We start from the raw sequence: 23,433 nt of genomic DNA on the forward strand, positions 1-23,433 counted from the left end.
AAGAGATAAACTGTTTAGAATTTGATCAAAAAGAGAACAAGCAAGTATGGAAAACATTAGCGTCTTTCATTTGTCAGATGTAGCATGTGAAAATGAAGTTTTTACATAGGGATTGTGAGGCAGCCTCAACTAGAAGTATTTTTTTCCCATTTTATCTGTTTAAGTTTTGAGATTTGCAGAGATAATTAGTACCTGCCTCTTCCATTCTGAAGGGCTTCTGCTGAAAGCATTCAGTGCGTCTAAAATGAGGCTGATTTTTATTTAGGTTGATTTACTCAGCTCCTCATCTTTATTAGCAAATGAGTCAAGTGTAAACTTTCACTGCCTTTTTCCTTACTTAATTATACTATAATATTTGGGCACAGTCTGCTGGGAAACTATTAGAGGGGAAAAATATCTTTGACTTCTTTCTTTAGATGCAGATTTTATACAACTGTGTTTACAAAGCCCATTCTGATCAAAATAAGTTTTTATTTTTCACCTCAAATATTGAGCACAGGTACTGAGTACTTAATAAGAAAAAAAAAGTCTTTATATGACTCCCAATAAGAGCATAGTAGGATCTTTAATTCAAAAGAATGATCAGCTGTATGTTTTCCTTAATAAAGTTTGCACATGAGTGCAGATTAGCTGGAAAATAAGTGTGGACAGCCTTAGCAGAAGACTCCAGCTAGGGATAATATAAACACCAAGGTGCTGACTGAAAATCAGGAAATTTGCGCAGCAGAGATTACCAGGGACTTGGGAGACTATTGAAGGAAAATCTCTCTGCAGGCTTGCCCTCTTCTTGCAGCAGCTGCCAAGGGAAGAGTATAGCACTCAAGATGATGGAGCCTTGGTGTGGTCCACACTGGATGCTATTAGGAGGATAGTAAGGAAAAAATGTTTACTGATCAGAACCAGACTAAGATAACACATTTCAACGCTGCTTTTGTCCTTAGACTTGCCATGCTTTTCACATCTAAAGATAGAGGATCAGTACTGGTATATTTAAGTCCTTGAAAAATGAGAAGAATGAACATAAGCCAATGGCTGAACTGTGCTTTGTTTGTGAGAAACTTGCAATAAAGCTAGCTCTGTGGGGGAACCGGGTTATAGCCCTCCTCCGCTGCCCAAGTTTTAAAGCTTGCTCTTGACACACATATGTAACTCACACTGGGAGACCAAAGGAGGAGGAGATAAATTCTCTTTTGTCAGGTGCTTACTCACTTTTTTTAATCCTGATAGCCTCTGGTCGAGCTTACACGTGCTACAAAGTTCATTCCAGGGTGTTTTTATGTGTTTTCCATGCTACGGAAATTAGCAAGGGGTTTTATGTAGGGAGAGATCTCTTTCATGATAGCTGCTTAATCTGTGTGAGAAATAGCATTGTTTTCTGACTTAAATTTTGGTAGTTTCGGTAGCTGAAAGTTTTAATCTGGTTGAATGTCCCCTTTTGGACACTGACTCCATGCAGGTTTGCAGCCCCTTGGACCTGTTGCCTGTAGAGTCTGCACAAAGTCTGGGTGCTGTTTTGAGGGTGTAGAGCCACAGGCAACTGTGAATTAAGGTCATATTCCATGTTAAACAGGGGTCAGCTTTTCCAGCCAGGCTAAAACATGTTCTTTTTTTTTTTTTTTTTTTTTTTTTTTTCCCCTCCTTAAGCTTTTCAGAGGAGCCACGTGGCACGACGCTTCCATTTTCTCAGCTGCGTTGGCTTTGATGTCTTCTCTGGAGCTGCAGCCCCTCTCTTGGTTAGAAGTGATCTTACAGCCAGCGAAGTCATCATTCAAGTGCAGACAGCAGATGTGCTTTCCTGGGATTTAATGTGTATTATACAGATGTTCTTGTAGTCATATTTTTACAGATGCTTTTTATCTCCCACCACTTACTAGTGCCAAGCAGTATGCTACAGTTTGATGTTGTGTGATACTGTGTTTGGATAACAAAGTGGAGCTGGAAATTAATGCTTGACTCGAACCAGTGATCCTGGCAGTTGTGTGTTGGGCATGTACGCTAGCATTTTAATTTGCATCAGGAACGTGCTTTTGACAGTCTCCTGCTTGTCTCCACCACCTCTGTGCTCCAGCTCACATGGAGGAGCAAGGTGGGAGCACGTTCCTGGGCTCCCTTTGGAGGACAGCGAGTGCAGAGAGGAGCTCTACAGGCATGTCCGCTGCCTGTAAGTTTGTGATTGCATTGTGCCTCAATCGCTAATGACTGTTCAGCCTTTGATTAATCAGAAGCTAAATTGGGACCCTTGGCTGAGTTAGCAGCTCTTAAGAACGTGAAACAGAAAAGTACAGCTGACTGGAGCGAAAGTGTGGAGGTCTGGTTGGGAGCGTGCGTGCCTGGGCTTTTGACAAAGTACAGGCAAAGGGGTAAAGTCTCCCAGACTAAAGAGCTTTCAAGAAAGTGCAGAAAATCCTCTCTTAACTCCATAACCTACCTTACATGCTTGGACTGGTGGGGTCTTGAGCCCGGTAGCCTTCCCTCTAATTCATGAGGACTGGCAGGTCCTTCCATCATAGTAAAGCCTGCAAAGTCTGATTTTTTCCTGTGTCTTTGAACATCTTTGCAAAAATCTGGGAAGTTACATTAAACCCAGCTCTGCTGTTTTCCGTGATGATGACAACAAGTTGGAAATACTGTGCAAAGAGAGCCTTAGTCTGAAAGCCTTTGGGTAGTTTATCCCCATTGACGCTTTTATATCAAAGTTGATTTCCATAGACCTCAGCGCTGATGAATGCGCGTAATGAGGGATAGCGAGTACTACTGTAGCTGTGTATGTTTTTTTTCTGGTGCAGCCTAGTTTCTCTTCTCTTATCCCCTGAAAGCTATTCTTAGTAAGTGGTTGGTTTTTTTGAATTGAGTGAGTGAATAATCAGTATTTCATTCACTGTCCTTACATATGCTTAAATATAGTATTAACCTAATCTTCTTATATGCTTTTCCTCCTGCTGCTCCTGAGTTCATAAAGGAACCAGGTTCACTATTAATAAGATCTATGAATGAACTTGCCTGGAAGTAAAACAGTTCTTTCAGGCTTTGGCTCGTATTTATTGCCAAGATGATAATTTATTTATATTTTTGGAAGGTAGCATCATTCTTCATGTGTATAACTTCTTGTAGTGTGCCGTCTGCGTTTGTTTGCTTTGGTGCTGTCGAGAGTAATTTTTCTGTGTACAAATTCCTGAGCTACAGTCTGTGAAACGTTTTTTTGTTTGTTTGTTTTCCTGCTGGGAAAGTAAAATGACTGCCTGGTGGCAAACTTTGTAATATCCACCCTTTTAGGAGGATTGAGCGACTGGAGAAGACCAAGGTGGTGATTCACATCTGTCCGTCTCCTCCGGCAGGAGCTTCGCACGCCTCCCCTCAGGGCTGAAGCCCCGCTGGGCCGGGGGGGGGGATGTCAGGGAGCGAGGCGGGCGGCTTGTCCCGCAGCTCCGCGGGCGCTGCTGCCGCGGGGAGGGGCGCGGGCGGCTTTGGGTCCCCCCCGCCTGCCGGGAGGGAGGGAGGGAGCTCTCCGTGGTGCCGAGCGGGGCCGAGCGCCGCCCGCTCCCCCCGCCGAAGGGCGGCCGGTCCTGCGGCAGCGGCCGGTGAGGACTGTCGTGGCCTGCGCGGAGGCTTCAGCCCGCCCTGCTGATTTCGGGGTATTGCAGTGTCGGATCTGTCGCGATCCGGTGTCTCGCTTTGGCCGTGGGCTGCTCACCCCCGTTTGCCCAAGGGACAAAGTTTGTGTGGTCGCTGTGTTCAGCGGGTCTGCTCCTCGCGCTGCTGAGAGGAGCTTCAGCACACCAGAAATATAAACTTTGAACTTTAGGCCGTGGTCACCTTTCCTGGAGATGGAGTAAATATAATATAGCTTAAATAAATATAGCTAGTGTTCCTGTAACTCTGTATATTTTTCTCAGCCCCCCCTTCTCCCATCATTGCATTTCAGGTTACGATGGCTAGGTTTTTTTGTTGCCCAGATAACATTTGGCACTATTGGACAATATTCCCAACTCTGCTGTTCCTTTTCTACTTCCTTTGGCCTCCTTGGGCATTTTTTCTTAGGCAAAACTGCCTGCTTTTCATGTAGGGCTCGGTCTGGTTTAACGGCCAGCAGGTGAGATCTCAGATGAAGGGGAAAACCAGGATTCTTCAGAGGCCGGTTTTGCCAGCCCTGTTATGAACCTATGCAACTTCTCTCAGCATTGGTGTCCTTGCTGGCTCTTTCAGCATAAGCCTACTTCAAGTTCAGAGTTGTCCTTTGTTCTGCTTTCAGGCTGTTCTTTCCTCAGTAACTTGTTCAAGAGGTTTACTTTAAAAGAAACTTGGCTTTCCAGTCTTAAGCAAGCTTCCTTGATAACTGTGAGAACATTTTCTAAATAGCTGCTCTTGATTGCTTTAAGTGAATGTGGAAGGGACTAGAAATACAACATTTGATTCTTGCAATAAAAGCTCCGTTGAGGAATATGGCTATTGACTGTTATTCTCTTGCCAGAGTATCACCTGATCTATAGGACTGCTTGGATGAAACAGGCTGCTTTGAATCATAAAGGGAAAAAAAAAAAAAGCCAATATTTTGAAGGTCATAGCTTTTATAGTGGAGTGGTGGAAAGTAGGGAAGGAATTGTTCTCCTGGTAGCTTTCAGTGTAACATAGCTCCTCAGCATTAGCTAATGTTTTGGCTTTGGTATTTGTGCTTCTCCCTGGCTTGCATACCTTCCTTGACTACTTCTAGTGGTTTCTTGCCTGGTTCAGTACATTGCTATAGTCTAAACGGGACATAGATTGTAAAACAAGCATATTAATCAGGACAGAATAGTCCCTTTGCTTGGGAAGAGGTAGGAAGCACTAACGCTGTCCATTTAGCTGCAGGCTTGCTCTGATTAGAAGACCCAGAAGAACAACTAGACAGTGGACTGTCCTGACAAAACGTGAGTGAATTGTTTAAAATGGAATACTGCACTGCCACTGTAAAGTATTTGCTGCTCTTGCTGTTGAGCCATAACCGTCATCTTGTGTAAGTCTTAACTATATCCCTAAACAGCTCTTTGCCTGCAGAGCATTGGGGCAGGTTGATGATGATGGTTCTGAGACCTGTATAGGTCCCTCTGATATGGAGGTGTAGTGGTTGTCCCGTGAAACATGGAAACAGCACAGCCCTCTGACCAGCATGAAAACAGCAGAAACCCCTAGATGTGCAGAAGTCCGGGAAAGTGAGTATAAATGTGTATTTTTGCATCCACTGTTACTTAAAGTGCCTACAAACTCCTCTTGCTCCAACAGTTTGCTGGACTTCAGGTGTACATTGTTCTGACAGCATTGGTAGTGAATACTACTGTAATGTGGGTGCGGTGGGATAGTTTTGAATAAATTACTTTTGGATCTGTGTTAGGAGGCTGCTGGTGTTCTTACTGGAGGTTTTCACCTCACAGAGCTAAAGTCTTGGTTTCTTGTTTAGTGCATTGTTTTGAGAACAGCTAACTGTCTGTATTTCTGAATTAATAGCTTCTTTACTTCACAGAAAATGTGTGCAGTGTATGCATTTATATGAAATATATGCATATGTATATTTTTTATGTTCAGTACTTTGTCCAGAATAAACGAATCAGTCTAAAAGTAATTTAGATACAGTAAAAGGGCACTAAAGTAGGCGCATAATCTAAATTCCACTCAAGAACATGGTTTCTTCACATATGAACTGATGTATCACTTGCTTCGGTGCCTGAGATCGCTTAGGTAGTCTTGATTGCATTAAATGGCTTTTTCACTCTGTAGCTCCGCTGTAGTGAACCTGAAGCAAATTTTATGTCTTGGGTTATTTGCTCCTGTGTGTCGGTGTGCCAGGGGAATGGGGAATTTCCACCCTGTTGCAGGAGCAGATGCAGCATAGTCTGCACAGAAGCAGTGCTTGTCCCTCTGTTAATCTCTTGCTGTTTTTAAATTCTTGGGGACTATGATGGGGTGATCTTTAGACCTTATGTGTGTGTTGGTGTATGTATGGGAAGTGGCAGAGATGGAGGAGGGATGTGGTGGTGGTACAGGTATGTACGTGCCCCGTGAGGTGGGGAGGATGGCATGAGCATCCCAAACCGCAGCAGGCAGCTTGGGTGGCACCGCAGTGCTGCGGTTTTGGCTGGAGTGGAAATGCAACCAAGCAGGGGAAAAAGAGACACGGCTCTCTGGTTTCCAGCAAAATCACGGGGAGGTGTCCCTTGTGCCCCAGGTGAAGGCTGGCTTCCCTCAGCTTTTCCATCCTTCCTTCCGTGGGGGCTCGGGGCTGGCTGGCAGCTGGGCGCCACTCAGCTGCTGCCCTCCCACGGCATGCATGGGGTGCTGGCAGCTCTCCTCCTCCTCCTGGGGCCACCTGGAAATGCTTTCTGAAAGGGCTGTAGAAAAATAAAGGCACTCACGGCTAATCCGATGTAGTCCTTTCTCTGCCATCATTTGCGGCATGTATCAATTCTGCCTGAAAAGCATTGATTATTTCTTGCCTTCATACAAAAAGCCTCGTTTGGTTCTGTACAGCACTCCCTTCCAGGGCAGATAATTGCTTCCTTTTTTCCCTCTCCTCCCTGTATTTGGCACAGTCATAACTCTGATTTGTTCTGTTAGACTGAGCAGCTCTTGGGAGACTTCCCTCAAACTCCCTCTGCTGTGTATCACCCTGTAGTCCTTCCCTATTTGCCTTCTGCAAAGGCAAGATTTGCAAGAGATGGTAAAGATGGGCAGGGTCCTGTATGCAGTTTTGCCATGCCTCATGCAATGATAAATTCCTGATAAAAATAATTCTCTTGTATTGGTAAATTTTCCCCAACAAAATGTCCCGTCTGGCAGGACTCTCTCCTCTCTCTTTTTAAGCTCTCTCATCCTAGAAGTCACCATCATCTCTGCAGAACTAGTTAATTATTATGGTATTCTGTCGAATACCATATTGATTTATTTTTATTGATACGAGTGGTATTGACTCCAACTCTGTCACTTTCCCATTTGACTGATGATGGTGACTGTTACAAAAGATGTGCAGTTTGTTGAGAGGGGGACGCTGGCAAAAGCCATTTGAAAACCTAGGTGAGGTCAGTATGTCTGCTTCTAACCAATGCTTCACTGATGCACTCGAGATCTGTAGTAAACTGATAATACACAGTTTGACCTTGACCGCTGGTGCATGTGGTCCTCTCTGAAGCTTCTCCTGCTGCTGTTGCTCAGCAAGGCTTGCTTTTTGGCCAGTCTTACTTGACAGTTGACTCAACTAATATAGAGAGGAATTAATTCCCATTTAAAGTGGGTTGTTTTCTTCTAAAAATAATTTTTGCATCTTTCACCGTAAGTATTTCTCCAGCTTTCCCACTTATCACAGTTACAAGGCTGCATTGCTTATGGATCAGCAAAACACTCTTGTGAGTTCAAAATGAAGTCCCATCACAGCAAATGGCAGTAGCAGCAGTATAGACTTTACACCACCTAGGGAATACAGATACTGGCAGTGGCACAGATGAAAGTAAGCATGGAAGTACTGAAGTTGAGGAACCAATGTGGGAACAACAAAAAAACCCCACCAAGGTGTTGTAATTATGCTAAATTGTATTAAAAATAATATCTGAAGCTCAATATGTGTAACTGAAATACCATTTCTCTCACCCATTATTAAGACTTAGATTTGATTAACTCATGGGGGTAAAAAACCCATGTGACTTATATTTTTGTCCCTTTTTTTAAGACCAAAATTTCTTCACCCCTCTTTTCTAACATGACTACTCGCAGCTGTTACTACTGTAGTATAGTTTGTGAGCAACCACCATTTAAGTAACTCTAACCCCCTGCTTTCAAGGAAAACTAATGAATTTGGAAAGGACTCGTCTATAAATGCACAAAGGGTGGAGAAAACACCCCCCCCCCCCAAAAAAAATAAATGGAAGGGGGCAGCTTTCGGCATAAGAGCCAAGAGATTATCTAGCTAGGAACTGATATTTACAGTGGAAAATGGCATTTGCTGTGACGTGTGGTAGTTAAGTCAGATAAGTGGTATTTTCTCTGTTAATCACGGGGAGGGTCAACCCCAAAGTTCCCATGAGGTTATAAGAGATTTGTACTTTGGAGAAGCAAATCATCCAGCTTTTGTGGAGAAATACTTATCTTCATGCCCTGCCATTTCATTGTTTTGATTTTGGGGATCATCTGGATCCTGTATTTGGGGTTTTTGCTGAATGTTGCAGACACAAAATCTGCAAGCCATGAACAGTAACTTCAGCTTCAGCATGTGCTGAGCTCTGCGTTCAGTCTTAAACGCTGCATTTTATGTTTCCCTCTGTTTTTATTGGATTGACCTCCATATTGGTAGTTTGAAATAAAAGCCGGCCTTCACTCCACCAGGAAGGGAAAAGCACAGGCTGGTGGTTAAGGGCGCTGCATCGTCATGTCTGCCAACTCAGTGAGTGCCAGCCTGGCTGTGGCTGCACCAAGAGCTGCAGCAGCTCGAGATGTGTGGAAGCTCCTGGTGCGTAGCTATAGCAGGCATCGCAGCTGGGTAAAGCTGAGCCGTTTGGGATGTTCCTGGAAAAAAGCACAAGCGGTATGGGAAGCCCCATGCTCTGGGAAGCCACGTGGTGCCGCACATCGGCTCAGGAACCCACAAACACTGGGCAAGCTGGGTTTTTGGGTGTAAGTTGGGAGACGCATTTTGTATTTCATATGGACCAGTGAAGTGAATTATTTTGGCTTGCTGCATTTTGAACATCTGTGTTTTTATTCAAGATTACAGTCCTTTAACCAAATTTTTTCAGCCCTAGCATTAAAATTTTTTTTTATGGAACTTCTCAAACACAAAAGTGAAGAAGAATTTTGCTCTGTATCTGGAACTTTCATCACTGACTGATTAATTCTGCCCCTCTTAAATATATGTAGTTTCAGATTTTTCTTGCTGGGAGATTCTTTGGGGCCACTTTGTATAATTTAGTTAGTAGATAAAGTATGCATAAGTATTTCTGCTCTCATTAGCCTCGTTTCCTTTGGCTATCAGGAGCAACTTTTAATACTCAGCAAGAGATGTTATATTATTGGAAAAGGTATTTATCAAATTTTATCTGAACTCAAAAAGACAAATGAAAATGAGCATATGAGTTCCCTACTGACAACACAGCCTATGGGGTTAATGCATCAAAATTGTCTTCTGTAGTCTCAAGTCTCCGTGTTGATATACTTACAAGTTTTGGTCCGGTTGCCCTCAGCTGTGGTTTCTGCTCAAGAATTACAACGTACAAGACTTTTTCAAAACTTTTTCTGCATGCAAGTAATGCAAGCCAAGGGTCTGTTCTGGATGTGACGTCCTGACCTGTGCCTGGGTCATGCCAGCATCCTCCCTCTCTCTCGCTCTCCTCCTGCCCTATCCAAACTCTACTGGGTGTTTTCCTTACTGGTCTTGTCAAACTCGGGGATGTATTACAATTTCTTGAGTAAGAAGGTGGTAAGTACCGTTTCTGCACAATGTGGCTGTAAAATGTCTAATGTTCTGTGATGGCAAACACTCTGCCCACACACCAGAGTGGTGATGGAAGTCAGTTTTTACACCATAAGTGTGGTTGGTGGTTGTTTTTTGGTTGTTTTTTTTTTTTAACATACAGATATTTAATATTGAATAACACAAGGAACTACTCTGGAAGGGACAGTTTGAGTCAGTCTTGTGTTAGAGACATCCCTGATAGCCAGCTGCGACTGCCAGGTCCCAAGGAAGGCTTCCAGGAACTCAGAAGACTGGGATTCGAGCCCTCTCACAAGTTAACTTGAAGTTCTTCAACTCTGCTCATATTTGTAGCGGGTGAAAAGCAGAAATGTGATTTTAGAAGTAAAAGGTAACACTTTATTCTTAGAAGACCAGCAGCTGGTTTTCCAGAAGCATTGCAGTGATGAGACACACGCGCAAAAATCCTGGAAGCTGCCACCACGGAAATGCAGACTGTTGGCGAGACTTGAGTTACAAACACGGGGTGCTTTGAGTTCAGCTTGCCAAGGCTGCTGCTGTGTGCTCTCCCTGCATGCTGCAATGGCCTGAGAGCAGGCCTCTGTGGGGAAGAAAACCCAATTTAAGGTGCAGGGGCTGTTTTTTTGGATCCCTGCTGCATTGAGGGAGTTTGCGTGATCCCCCTTTCCTTGCCTTGTGCCACAGGGCAAGGGCCACTGCGTGCCCACAGGTAGGTCAGAGTCCTTGCTCATGGTCCAGCTCAAAGGTTGGGCTGTGAAAACACCTGCAGCCAGACTGGGATGGTGGGGGAGAGCAGTGTGCACCGGTATGTGAGCGATCCTGTGTGCAAGAGAAGGGCAGAAGTTACAGCTTTGTGCGGCCTTTGGCCACTAGCTTTGGCAACTCTTCCCCTTCCCAGCTCCCTTGGAGCTTAGCCCGTCTCCTGTCCCTACATCGCTCTCCCGCAGTCTCCAGCTCTGCCCAGAGCACAAAATGGGTATATATGCATAAATAGGGAAGCAGCGAGAAAACAACTGACCCAGAAGCGTGATTTCCAGCTAATCACTCCCTGGCCCTTTGTTCGGGAAGATGGCATGATTCAGGTTTCTTCTGTGGTCTTTTAACTTCCCTGTGCGTGGAGTTCCTGTAATGTGCAAGTTAAAGCCAAAGGATTAAAGAGCTCTGAAACCCTCCCATGTTAAATGCATAATACTTATTTAAAAAATAATAAAGCATGCACCGGCAGTGACCATCACCTGTCTGCTTGAGTAGGGCAATTGCCGGGATGGCAGAGTACTCGCTGCTGCTGTTGGGTGCCCTGGTCTTTGGTACACATGTACAATCCACAATTTTTGTTTCTCCAGTTTAGTTTGTGCTTCCTGGCTTTTTGTGCACAGTGGATGCAGTTTCATGCTGTTTCTCTTGGTGGGGGAAGCTGTTGGGGAGCTGCAGGCTGATAGAGAGTGGTTAACATCATGATTCCTATCAAAGGCTAAGCCCAAAATGTGCACAAACAGTATCTGTTAAGCCTTCTTTCCAGCCTGTACCTTTTATCTTGGTGTACTCTTTTTACTGAAGTTGCAGCACCCTATTCTTCTGTTTTATCTTCACATAGGCGCTATAAACTGCAATCAAGTTGCCTTCTAATCTTCTCACTGATAAAATGAATGAAATTCATCGGCTGAGCTGCATAAGATGTTTTTTCCTGTGGTCATTTGTGTGTGTGGGTATGCCTGTGCCCCCTGGATCTTGTCGACAGGAAGGTGGTTTTAAATCTCCTTCATGTCATGTCCTCTGCCAGGTGCAGATAGGTAACCCTAGTCTCACTCAATGCTCTGCTTTTAAATCCAGCAATAAATCGCGTTGGTTCTTCAGGCCGTAGAAGTGGCCTGGGAGCTCCTAGCGAGGTGTATCTTGTTACCAGGCGCTGCTTGGCGGGGGCATACTTCATCCCACCTTTGCTAATCGCTGGTCTGTCTCCCAGCTTCATCAGCAGCCGCTTGTTACACCGGGAGGCTGGAGGCAGCTGACAGCAGCGGTTTGCTTTTCTGCCTGGCAGCGTCTCAGCCATCCCATCCTGCATTTAAAAGTAGAAGTCTGTGAATAAGGTGCGTTGTTTCAGCGGTCCTGAAGAAGTAAACTTTATTTAAGGACTGTGGGGAGTGACTTCCCATGGTAAAGGCTAGAGAAGATATTCATATGTCCTTAATGCAGGACATATCACTCGGTTTAACAGTGTTCAGAACCATGTGATTAAATATTTTGCATCTTTTTACTAAACACTGATTTCTGAGGCATTTTTCTGAAGTCTAATGTTAAGGTACGAAATGCTCATGCGCATATTATCTTTGTCCTAGGGAGGGAGTAAGGTCAAAAATAATCAGCCTGCCTTGTTCTGAATTTTGAAAAATAGTGCTGTTGTTCAAATGAAGAAAGATTTGCACTCTGGTATGTGCTGAACATACATAGAACAAGCACGCAGGAGGTTTTACAGTTATTTTTTTCAGGATGTGTTGAGCAGAAACCCCTGGTCACTCACCATAGCAGAGACAACAACTTTCAGCAGCTTTCTCGGTTGGTGCAGGAATGTCCATGTCGTAGTGGAACATCTTCCAGTGCCAGAATTGGTTGGTGCGGTTGGGACGGTTGTGTTGTCCCGTCCCTGCTGGTCCTCTAGCCTGAATTCTCATCCACAGTCTGTCTGTAGTCCACACTTACCGTTTTCTTGTAGCTGTTGTCTAAAAAGTACTAATACAGAACAGAGAAATTACTTTCAATTGATTTCTTAAATTCCTTTCTCTTTCAAAAGTTGCTGCTTAGTCTCAAGGTTGCACTGTTGTACTATTTCAATTTGACTAATGTTTAAAACAGCTAAATGAGTAATGTAAATGTTTAAACATTAGCTATAGTGAAATCATGAACAACAAGATTAAAGCCCAGATTCCCCTGAAGACATTTATGGTAATTTTGCTCATGTGAATAATCCTTTGGCTTCAGTTGCATTCTCTTCTAAGGTAACTGCTCTTATACATGGGATGTCGTGATCCTCTAGAAAGGAGGAGTGGCATTAAAATCTTTGATTTTGAAATAATGTTGTTTCAGTATTTAAATTTTATATTGAGGCTTTAGGCTGTCATAAATAACCAGTACGTCAACATATTGTTAATATAATTTTTCAAACGTAGGGGATCACAAAATTAAAAATCAGAAATGAAAAGTTCCTTGCTGGTATTGTGTGAATATGTGAAACCGTTTTTGGTGAGAGAATGTTTGAAAAAATAATTTACATCTGTATTTGTTCCTAAACAGGTTTGAATCTGAGTGGTCCAGAATAGATGATAAACGTAATCTTATTTGATACCTGCAGCAAAAGCAGTAATAGCTTGGATATCACTTCATGGAGTAGCATACTTTTTTTTCCCCATGGATACTAACCTGATTCCTGTTGCTTAATAGCTGCTGAATTTTCATAGCTTTTGAAGTGTCAGTGAACTTTGTTTCAGTGTCTTACAAACAGATACTTTCTGTACATAAGTTCAAATAAAGAGTTTGTTTTATGCCAAGGGAAGGAGAGACAACTGACAGCTTTGTATTGTGTATAAACTGCACTTACTGCTTTTTCCAATTGCAGCATGTATGTCTTTTTTTCCTGAACTATTTTTTCGTTATGATGATTGGCTGCTAGTCTTTCCTAATTTATTTTAGAATTTTAAATGAGCAATTCAAAAGGAATATAGGGATCATGGTTTCGATTTGGGCTATTATTTCATTACTTCAGTCTGATAAATTAAGGTAGGTACCATCATAGATGTCAAATTGTTTCTTCATATTTACATGGAAAAACTTATTTCCAGAGGAAGACCCAGTTCTGTAGTTGTGCTGTTGAACTAAGTTTATAGTTTACGGCAGAGACTCATCCCCTTTGTGTGTGAAAAAATGTGTCATGTTTTCTATAGCAGGCTAATGCTATAGTTTTTTGGGGTCAGGAGCAAAATCTGCCATGAAGGCACCTTTTCCTCTTCTCCCAGGGAACATGGGGAAGAGTGGGACCAAAACCCTGGTAGCTGTTCACATCTGGTCTCAAACTGGAGGCACCCTTCCCTTTGGAAACTGGTGGTGGCGGTTGGAAGCAGGAAAGATTCCGAGTTGAAGGAGAAGATGATGGTATAGAAGAATACTTGGGGGGACAAATTCTAGAAATTAAATACAACCAACCAAAAAATTGCAATCATCAGCTGCGTTTGCTTTGCAGTTGGAGTGCATTGGCACTTGCTTGTGTCCCAGCAGAGGAATGGGTGGATAGTTCAGGCTGGAGTAAGGGTTTCTTCCAGCTGCTTGCCTTAATCTGGGGTTGAGAGGCTGAAGCAAGTTTATTTTAATTAATAAAAAACCTAGCTCCTCTGGTGCCTAGGGAGGGTGTAAATCAGTTAGCAAAAACTGTAGCTGTGTCTGCATGAAAAATACACCATCTTTTGAGTTTCTTGTTTGAGCTATCTGTGAAATGTCTTGACACAGCCTGCATCGGGACGTAAACGGAACAAAAACGAGCTGAGCAATGCAGTTGGCTTTCCACCTCTAAGCAGTGCTATTTCCTGAGCCAGCGGTAAATTTGGAAGGGCACAGGATGCCGGATTTAACATACCTGTGGTTTTTGTTGTGTGGACACGTGCAGTTGAGATGCCTCAGCAGCTTACCTGTGTTTTTCAACACCAGAAAAGTAAAATAAATAGGAAAGTAAATATGTAAAGATGGGAAGTAGTGGTTTTTTGTCCTGTCCACACGGCTGGTGGTAAGTGCCACCAGATAGTTGCCTTATGTTTGGGTGGTTCTTGCAGGTTTGTGTCTCGAGGTGGGACCTCCTGTCCCTTGTGGGTGGGTGTTTTGCTCTGTGATTGGCCATCCTTTTTCCCCCAAAATCTTACAGAACTGAATTGATGCTTCTAGTACCTTGCAAATTTAAAATATGTTGGAAAATCACTGTAAGCTACCAGAGGGGAACACGGGCGCATTTTTGTGTGTGCCCAACACAAAGGTGCCTGCTCACCTTGACTCCTCCACTGGTGTCACACCTGGGACCTGGGGCTGCGGCTCCCCGTGGAGGAACGTGGATGGGGCATCCCATCCTCTGACCCCATAACGTGGGTCCCAGCCTGGCGGTGTGCATCTGCTCCTCTGTGCTGGGGGAGATGGGCCTGGGATGGGCCGATGGCTCCTGGGATGGGGCAGGGTGTTGTTTGGGCAAGGCGGCAGTGATAGCTGTAGGATTGGAATCGCAGGACCCCCACCACCCGCTCAGCCAAGGAGGCCTTCGTTGCCTTCAGGGAAGGAGATCTGCATTGCTTAAGGAAAGCCCTGAAATCTTTCTCTTTTCTCAAATATTTTAGGAGCGTTTGACCAATGAAGACCTCAAAATTTTAGCTGGATGCACTTCTGAGTGCCTTTCTCCTAAGAAAGTTTTCAAAGGGCCGGCAGATTTCCTCCAAGAAACTAGAGATGCTGTTTCATACACGTGAGATGCAGTCTGTGTAATGAAGTTAGTTATCAGATGTCTGTTTCGATTCTCATTGCCTTGAAATGTTTTCAGTTGAGCTTTAAAAAGTTAGTATTTTCACAAAGTCCTAAATGTCCAGTGTGACGTGTTCTTCAGGTGGGTTTCAAGTCCTTTGCAGCCCTGGCAGAAATCATGTTGGGAGTGTTTCTGAACTCTTTTGGGTAAATAAACTCACTAGTCATTTTTAGAAATGAAGCTGTTCAGAAGTCACTTGATTTCCATTTGTTTTGCTTGTTAGTTGTTATTCCAGCCATGTGATGAAAAAGAAGACCTCTTCTCAGGCTTGCTTTTGAAGTCTTTATTTTACTTCTGTCTGTGGCGGGAGGAAAAACCTGTATTAAAATGACAATTGTAGTTTCACGAGGGAAGCAAATGCCAACGAGGCGGCATACTGTCTTTGGGGCCTGTTTCCTGATGTTCATAAGGGACTAAGAATTGGTTTACTGATTTTTTGGGAAGTAACGATATGGAGATGCTGCGAGGAGGTGCTGAGCTCCTAGACGAGCCCCCCTTCTGGCAGGCAAACACCAATCTCCCTGCAAAAGGTGGTGGGGAAGCACGTTATGACTTGAGCAAGCCCTGAAGTATCCAGAGCCAGGCAGGGCGTGTAGAAGATGAGAGGTTTGTTCCTTGTTTTTATAACATAGTGGTATTTCCCTTTCTTTCCCATTTAGCATCTTTACTGGTTTAAGGTGTTAAAAGTCTCATTTTTTTCCTTCCATCTGGCTTTACTGCTCACAGTCCTTCAGCAGTGGAGCTGGCTCGAAGGGGCCTTTTCTTCTGCTGATGCTGGTGCGGGAGCCACAAAACCTCAGGGCAGAACCCCATGCAGCGCTACAGGCTTGGGGAAGAGTGGCTGGAAAGCTGCCTGGCAGAGAAAGACCTGGGGGTGCTGGTTGATAGCCGGCTGAATATGAGCCAGCAGTGTGCCCAGGTGGCCAAGAAGGCCAACCGCATCCTGGCCTGTATCAGGAACAGTGTGGCCAGCAGGAACAGGGAAGTGATTGTTCCCCTGTACTCAGCACTGGTGAGGCCGCACCTCGAGTACTGTGTTCAGTTTTGGGCCCCTCACTGCGGGAAAGACATGGAGGTGCTGGAGCGTGTCCAGAGAAGGGCAACCAAGTTGGTGAGGGGCCTTGAGCACAAGTCTTATGAGGAGCGGCTGAGGGATCTGGGGTTGTTCAGTCTAGAAAAGAGGAGGCTGAGGGGAGACCTTATCGCTCTCTACAACTACCTGAAAGGAGGTTGTAGTGAGGAGGGTGTTGGTCTCTTCTGTCAGGTGGCTGGAGATAGGACAAGAGGAAATGGCCTCAAGTTGAGGCAAGGGAGATTTAGGTTAGATATTAGGAAAAATTTTTTTACTGAGAGGGTTGTCAAACATTGGAATGGGCTGCCCAGGGAAGCGGTTGAGTCACCATCCCTGGAGGTATTCAAAAAGCGAGTGGACAGGGTACTCCAGGGCAAGGTTTAGGGGGCATGGTTAATGGTTGGACTTGATGATCTTGAAGGTCTTTTCCAACCAAAATGATTCTATGAAATGCCCTCAGAGCCCCAAGCAAGTGTCTGCCCACTCAGCTCTGCCTGCCGCGAAAACCCAGTGCAAAGGGCATGGTGTGCCCAGTTTGACTGAGATTAAAATATAAGTGGTTTTTTTTAAAGAAAAAAAAATATCAAATGAGCATTTTTTTCCTGGTGTTGAGCAGGTGAGCGTAGTGTCTTGGGGGTGGGCAAAGGTGCTGTGGTGCTGGCGCGGCCATACCCTGCAGAAGCAGTGCCCAGCCCTGTCTGGGCAAGCTGGCAGCACCCATCCTGCCCACCCTGCCAGCTGCTGTTCACCTCCTTCAGTACGGGCTTGGACTGCTGCGCTTTTCCAGCTACAAAACTAAGACTTAGAAAGCAAACGTGTGGATTTTCACTATAGATACGTTTTTAAGTAGTACTGTAAAACTGTTCCTTATGCGTCATGCCTGTGGGCTGGTTCCTACTCTGTAAAACTGTCTGCAGTTGTCAATATATAAGGATTTTTTTGTGCTTAGTGGTAAACTTATTTTAAGTCCCAAGTCTCATGAATTGTGTTTGTTTAGTTTGTTTGAAACTCGGGGAATTACCAACTGGGATAATATGACATCTAAGGAATACAATTTCTAAAACAACTCGAGGTTACGCTAATGTGAAAACTTAGTTTAAAAACTACTAGCAGTGTGTTGTCTCAGTATTAATTATAACTGTATTTAAAGCAATGCTCATGTAGAAAGAGAATTATCAAAACCTCATTTTTAAAAAAATACCTTTTTTTTGGTGGATGTTGCCACAAATACTGGAATTTCACATCACACGTAGTTTATAGCTCATATTCCACAGGTCTGGAAGAGTTTTTATTGCAGATACGGAGCTACTGAGTTGGGAAGATATTAAAGGAAATAGTAAATTGTCATGCTGCAAATACTGTACCTCATTTGGTGGGCTTGAGTATAGTCCATTGCAGTGTGGGAAGTTGACTTTAGCTGACACTGCATTGATCTTTCTAGGCATTTTTACTACTTCACGCTAAGACCAATGTGTTATTGGCATATTTTTCTGGATTATTGGAAAATGCCACCATGAAGTGTTGGGAAATTGAAATGTCTTTGAAAAAAAATCAAGATTGAATTAATGCAATCTTCTAGTATATGTACTTTAAATATTGTGCCAGATCCCTTCTTGTCTAACTTGAACAAAACAGTTTAAGATATGATATATGCATTCATCAGTTTGTATTGTCCGTAGCTGTGCTGTGCATGCTGTGTAACTTAAATTTAGTGAAAGTTTTTGTAGGGTGCCAGCACCCTCTTGTGGGCAGTGTAACAGCAGAGAATTTTTGTCTTTTCAAGGTGCAAGTATCAAAATCCTTTACAGGTACAGGTGGTGTCCCCACTCTGATCAACTGCTGGACTGTGTGTGTTTTTGCAGAAAGTAGCTGCTTGACTGAAATATTCTGTTGCTTTGGAAGTGATTTGCCAAACCATTTTAGAATAGTGTATCTTCACACTGATCAAGTCACATAAATATTTTCTTATAACTAGGAGGTTATCTGTAAAAATAAAGCCATCTGTTCCCGATTGAACAGCTGTGCAGTTTATATGTTTTCACAGATATAAAAGAAAATTTCTTGTAGCATTAGTCCTTCCTGTTATCCTGTATCCTTCTTACCCTACATCTACCATTTCTTTCCCACCCCACTGCTGGTAGTTCAGGGATTTTCCAGTTTTGCAGGCACTTCAGGAGAATGCACACTGATGCCAGTAGTGTCAAGAAACTGGTGTTTGAAAAGGGGGTTGTAGTGTGAGGTGTTGTTTATATGGATTAAAATAAATCACTAAAAATAAAATAAAAAAAAAAATCTAACAAGACGGCAACTTTAGATTTGCTTGCAGCATAAGTTGGCTGTGATAACACAGAAGTTGATTTTAGTTTCAAGCCACTGTTGGCCAAATTTTTTGCTGACCCTTTCTGCTAGAAGGTGCAGAGATTGCAGATTGGGTTCTGCTAAATAGCTCCTTGTATCTCTGGGATGTTTCTTCTGGCCCCAAGTACTAAGCATCTTCAGTCTTGATTTTTTTTAATTTTTTTTTTTTTTTCCCCCAACCAGGAGTGTGCAGAATTGTTTCTCCCCGTCCCTTTGCTGGGGTTACAAAGGAGTTGGCTCTGCGACTGCATATATGCAGTATGTAGTGTTTATTCTTACAGAATCAGAAATTTGTCCCTTTTAAGGTGAAGAGTTGCTATTTGTAATGCACTTAAATTTGTAAAAGAAAAAATACTGACTGTGCTTCCTCTTTTTGCAGGTTGCAGAATCAGCATGTGTCTCCAATAGTTAAAAAGGTAAGCACACCATATTTGCAAATGCATAGCGAGATTCTTTGTTTTCTGATTAATGCATTCAGATCATAACTTGGAGGAGAGAATTCATCTTAATGTATTTAAAGAGTTATTTAAAACTTTTTTTGTTATTTTATATATAACTTTTATTTATGTTTGTACACTAGATACCTTCAAAGATACTGGATCAGTACAGTTTGAAAATAGAGAAAATATTGTTAAGAAATTATCTAACTTTATCAAGTCGATGTACATGTTACAAAAAATTACTTACCCTTCTGACTGCAAATTTTTATCCAATCCATATTAATAAAATAAATACGCAAAGCTGGCATGTAGGACTTGAGGGTTTGCTGAATGTTTGACCCGAGCTTGATAACTGATTGTCGTGGGAAAGGAGGAAATATGTCCGCTTTGTAAGTCTGTGTCCTAATGCCAAACATCACCCTACCTGCATGACTCTCTTTTTTTCTTTTTTTTTCTTTTTATAAAATAATATCAAGATCTTTGAGGCTTTTTTAACCTCCTTTAAAACTATTTTAGATTTTTCTTCCAATTAGCTATTATTTTCCTTAGCACCACTGGGTAGCTGCATCTATTATCTTTTAAATGATTATGAAAATGCTGATGTTACTTAATGGGAGATATAGCCTGCTCAGTTTTCTTCTCTGAATGGTTATCACTTTTTCCTTGGAAGCACATCTTAAATACATTTCTGACAGTCATGGGTATTTGAGGAGTCCTTCAGAAATAACGTATGTTAAAAATTAGGTGTTTAGTCCTCAAAGTAAGCCAGTAAGAAGGATACAGACAAAGAATACAAAACTTCATAATAAATATATGTTCCAAAATAGTTTACTGTAGAATGAATCTGCAAACATCATAAGTTATTTCTAATTTGGAGCTGGGCTCTAGACTTCCTTGGTCAAGGGAGCAATAGATGTAAAATCAATTATTGATGTAGCGTAACAGTAGATGGTGCTGTTGGAGTGGATTTAATCACCTGAGGAGTTGAACTGCAAGCTGAGGCATATGGTGTCAGAGCTCTTGGGGTTCCTGGTGTGCAGCCAGCAGCTTTGTGTTTTGAGATTTGCTGTGCCGAGCAAATGCTTAGGCTGTAATTAGCTGATACAAATTCTGGTGGCTGCTGCTAATTTATATTCATTCTTGCTGCAGTACACAAAACTTGCAGGAAAACTGCTGTTGGCCTGTAATGTCATCCTTGTGCTTGAAAAATACATGAATTGCATGTGGGAGAAAAAAAATCACTAAAAGTGCTTACAAAATACGGTGTGTGTCTATTTCTTCAAAGAGTGTATAAAGTAAGCTGATAATAGTGGCCAAATCTATAAGTAAATGAGATTTGCAAGGATGTTTTTGGTGCATAGAGATTTTAATGTAATTTATATATATAAAAAAAAAGTAGTAGTGAGTTTCTTTTGTGTTCTGTGATTGAACTCTTTTTGTCCTCTTTCTCCTTCCCTGGCAGCTTTCCAACTTACCTGATTTGAAGTGAGTCTGGTGGGTACCTAAAGATACGATAGATTATTCCTATGAGTTTTGCGAAGAGTGACGGGTGAAGGAGATGCTTGATAAGTGCTGTGTCTGGCAGAAGGGCTGCACCATAGCCTCGAGCCTCCTGGTGCTAGGGAGGGGAAAGGACTATAGATGCCACAGCTACGGGGTCTCCAGGTTGAACTCACAAATACTTAGCCACAAAACCCCGTCTATCACAAGCCAGAAATCCACAGAAACTTAGGCTGGCTTTGCTCTGGTGATCTAGGTGGTAGAGGGGAGAATTGAGAAGCTACTGAATTTTTCCATCAGTCTTGCTGTGTAGCTCCTGGTCTCGCTTGGATTAGTTTAACTCTGGGCTTTTGATGGAGGACACCTCAGTTGTTTTGTGTCTCTGTGTTCCTAATTCAGTGATGCGGGTGAGATGGAAGTATTCAAGATGTGTAGGTATGTAACCAGATTCCCTCTGGGAATTGCTTTTTCTTTGGAGAGAAGGCAGTCCAGTGTCTCCTTGATGCCTCAGTGGGTGTTGAATCTGTGAAATACAAGATGTTATGGGATTTACTGCTTTCAACGAACATGTTAGAACTGAATGCCACGGTGTTGTTCTGGTGGGTTGCATTTGCCTCCTAGCACTCAGCTTTTAACCTGCTTTATTCTAATCATGCAGACTTTGCAGTATGTTTACGGATATTGAATATTTAATCTCATACATATTACAGATAGTGTATTTTTGATTTCCTAAAACTGTTGTTAATGTGCCAACTGCAAGTGAATGCATGGGGTCACTAAGTTTCTCTCCCAAGTGCATTGTGTACGTTCCTTAGTCAGTAGTCAGATTATAGACATCTTTTTCTCTGTTGAAAGCTGTCATCCTTCAAGCTAAAATTATCTTAGATCCTCTTCCTGATTCTCATACCCCAGAGTCAGTTTGCCTTGGGCAGCCATGGTTAGCAGAGTAGAAGCTGCTTTGGAGAGTAGAGCTACAGGGGTGACCCAGAGGAGTCTTACAACAAGTCCTGCAAATGAAATCTCTGGCAGGTTAGAGCAGATAAGTTAATTGTTGAAGGCAAAATCACTTTTGAACTTTCAATACCTGATGCAGCAACTCTGCCCTGAAAGGGAAGGAGAAATACACATCGTTATGTACCTCTTTCTCACCTGCGGTGAGAGCAAGGTGGTGAAAGTTTCAACGACTGCAAGAATTATGGTAAAGAGCTCAGCAGTTTCACAGGCTGCTTTTTTGCTTTTAACAAAGCGTGCTGTTTGCTCAAAGGAGGAAGATGAATTCCCATTGCCCTAAGGAGTGTTTTTTCCCTTTTTCTCTGTCTATCAGTGGTGCTTTTCCTTCAAGGCTGTGTAGATGTAGATACCTCACCCTCCTTGTCCTTTCCCCGTCATGCACAGCTTAATGTGGATTGAAATGTCAAACTTGGCCTGAAACTGTTAATTAGTGAGGCACAGAACGGCTAACTTCAATCATGAATTAAGTCTGGTCAGATGGGAAAGCGCTCTGACAATGTGCAGCCAGTGCCCATGCTGTGGACACTGGAGCTGTGGGCTTCCCTGGGGTTTCCTTGATGTCCTTCTTAATCTTGCTGTGATCGCATAGACCTGTTGGGATGTAGCATTGCAGGGCCTGATGTCAGACCATTGTCACTTTTAAATTAAGCTATTTTTGGTTTCCATGAAGGGAGAAATGATGTTGCTGTGTTAATCCAGAGCATGTTAATCCAGCATCCTCTGGCCTGTGAGCCCAAGCTGGCAGTATTTAGCAAAGGAAGGAGAGATGCTGGAAGCATAAGAAAATGCCTGACCCTTATGTCTGCTACAAAGGAAGATCACACCTTATTGCTCCAGGGAAGACTGGTTTGGGGAGTTGGTCTTAGATGATGATGGCATTTCCTTCTGGGCTTGGATGGGTGGTGAACATGTGGTAGCATGACCATGGCATTGATGGCTTGTTCCACCATGGCAGGGTCTTCTTTTTAAATTGTGTAAACTGAGCACAAATGGTCCTGTTGATATTTCTTCATCCTCTGTGAATTAGTGTCCATTAACATAGATGCTGAAGTAGAACTTCAGCTCCTCTGAAGTGGGGAAGTTTGCAGCCCTTAGCACATAGGCTTCCTGCAGAAATAATTTCAGTCTACAAATTAACTCAGTCTCAGAAGCTTTCCATCACAGACTGGAGATGAAAAAGCTGGTACCTGGGATCTGGAGAACAAGTGCCAGCAGAGGGAACAGGAGGTGGAGAGGTAGGGCTCCTTGTTAGCAGGTCAACCCAATCCCAGTGGTGTGCTTGAGTGTGTTGGTTATTGCTAGTGAAGTACTGCTAATTTAAGATGCCAGTGGCAATGTTTTTCAAAAAATGCTGACCTGGCTAGATGTCAAAATATGATGGTCCATGTAAATCATCTACTAGAGTTTATCCAGATTTGATTGTGTGCTGTCTTCCAAAGAGCCAAGGCCTGGTATACTGAGAAATGAAGGTCTGAGAGCAGGCGGAGGTGACTTGTCAGAGAAGTCTCCTCACTCTAGTAACACACTGAGGAAACCTGTGGAGCTTGCACCTCCAAACGTCACCTGCTGGAAGATGGTTTTTTTTTGTCCTGCAAGGTTTAATCTGCAGGCAAGATTAAAGGACAGCTGCAACCCCCAGTCTGTGCTGCTGATCCATAGGATCCACAGGATGAACATGTGCTTGGTTGCTTGCTCATATTGGGGGAACAGGGTAATATCACATTATCCCACAATGTCACATGTTGCTTTTTTGTTTATGAAAAGGCTGGAAAATGTTACTGTTAATGTTGACATTGGGAAGTCTCTCGGTCAGACGTGGCATACAAACCCTCGTATGGAAAATGTGTGACTAAAACATTGCTCTTTGAGATTTGCATATTTTTGTATTCCTGCTTTTCACAAATATATTTTGTGCTTTTCTAGGCAATGTATGAAATACATAGCTAAGAACATGAGAAACAATTATACAAGATGCTGAAGGCATCTTGGTTTCATGCACTAGGATGTATAAACATTTCCTTGCTTATGTCTCTCCTTGTTTCTGAGATATGTATAAGGC

General features: G+C 43.0%; 1 protein-coding gene across 6 annotated transcripts in view; it reads left to right on the forward strand.

Annotated features, from left to right (window-relative positions):
• The window catches only part of ADARB1 (adenosine deaminase RNA specific B1), a 91,958-nt gene that overhangs the window by 6,104 nt on the left and 62,421 nt on the right, over positions 1-23,433 (forward strand). For 5 of the 6 annotated variants that reach the window (XM_052791228.1, XM_052791224.1, XM_052791229.1 and 2 more), the window contains exon 2: positions 18,803-18,839. The gene's annotated coding sequence lies outside the window, so the exon portion shown is untranslated. Of the gene's footprint in view, positions 1-18,802; positions 18,840-20,325; positions 20,358-23,433 lie in introns of all 6 variants that reach the window. The other variant, XM_052791227.1, reaches the window with a different exon arrangement.

The sequence above is a fragment of the Harpia harpyja genome, chromosome 7 (genome assembly GCF_026419915.1).
Source record: "Harpia harpyja isolate bHarHar1 chromosome 7, bHarHar1 primary haplotype, whole genome shotgun sequence".
Lineage (NCBI taxonomy): Eukaryota > Metazoa > Chordata > Aves > Accipitriformes > Accipitridae > Harpia > Harpia harpyja.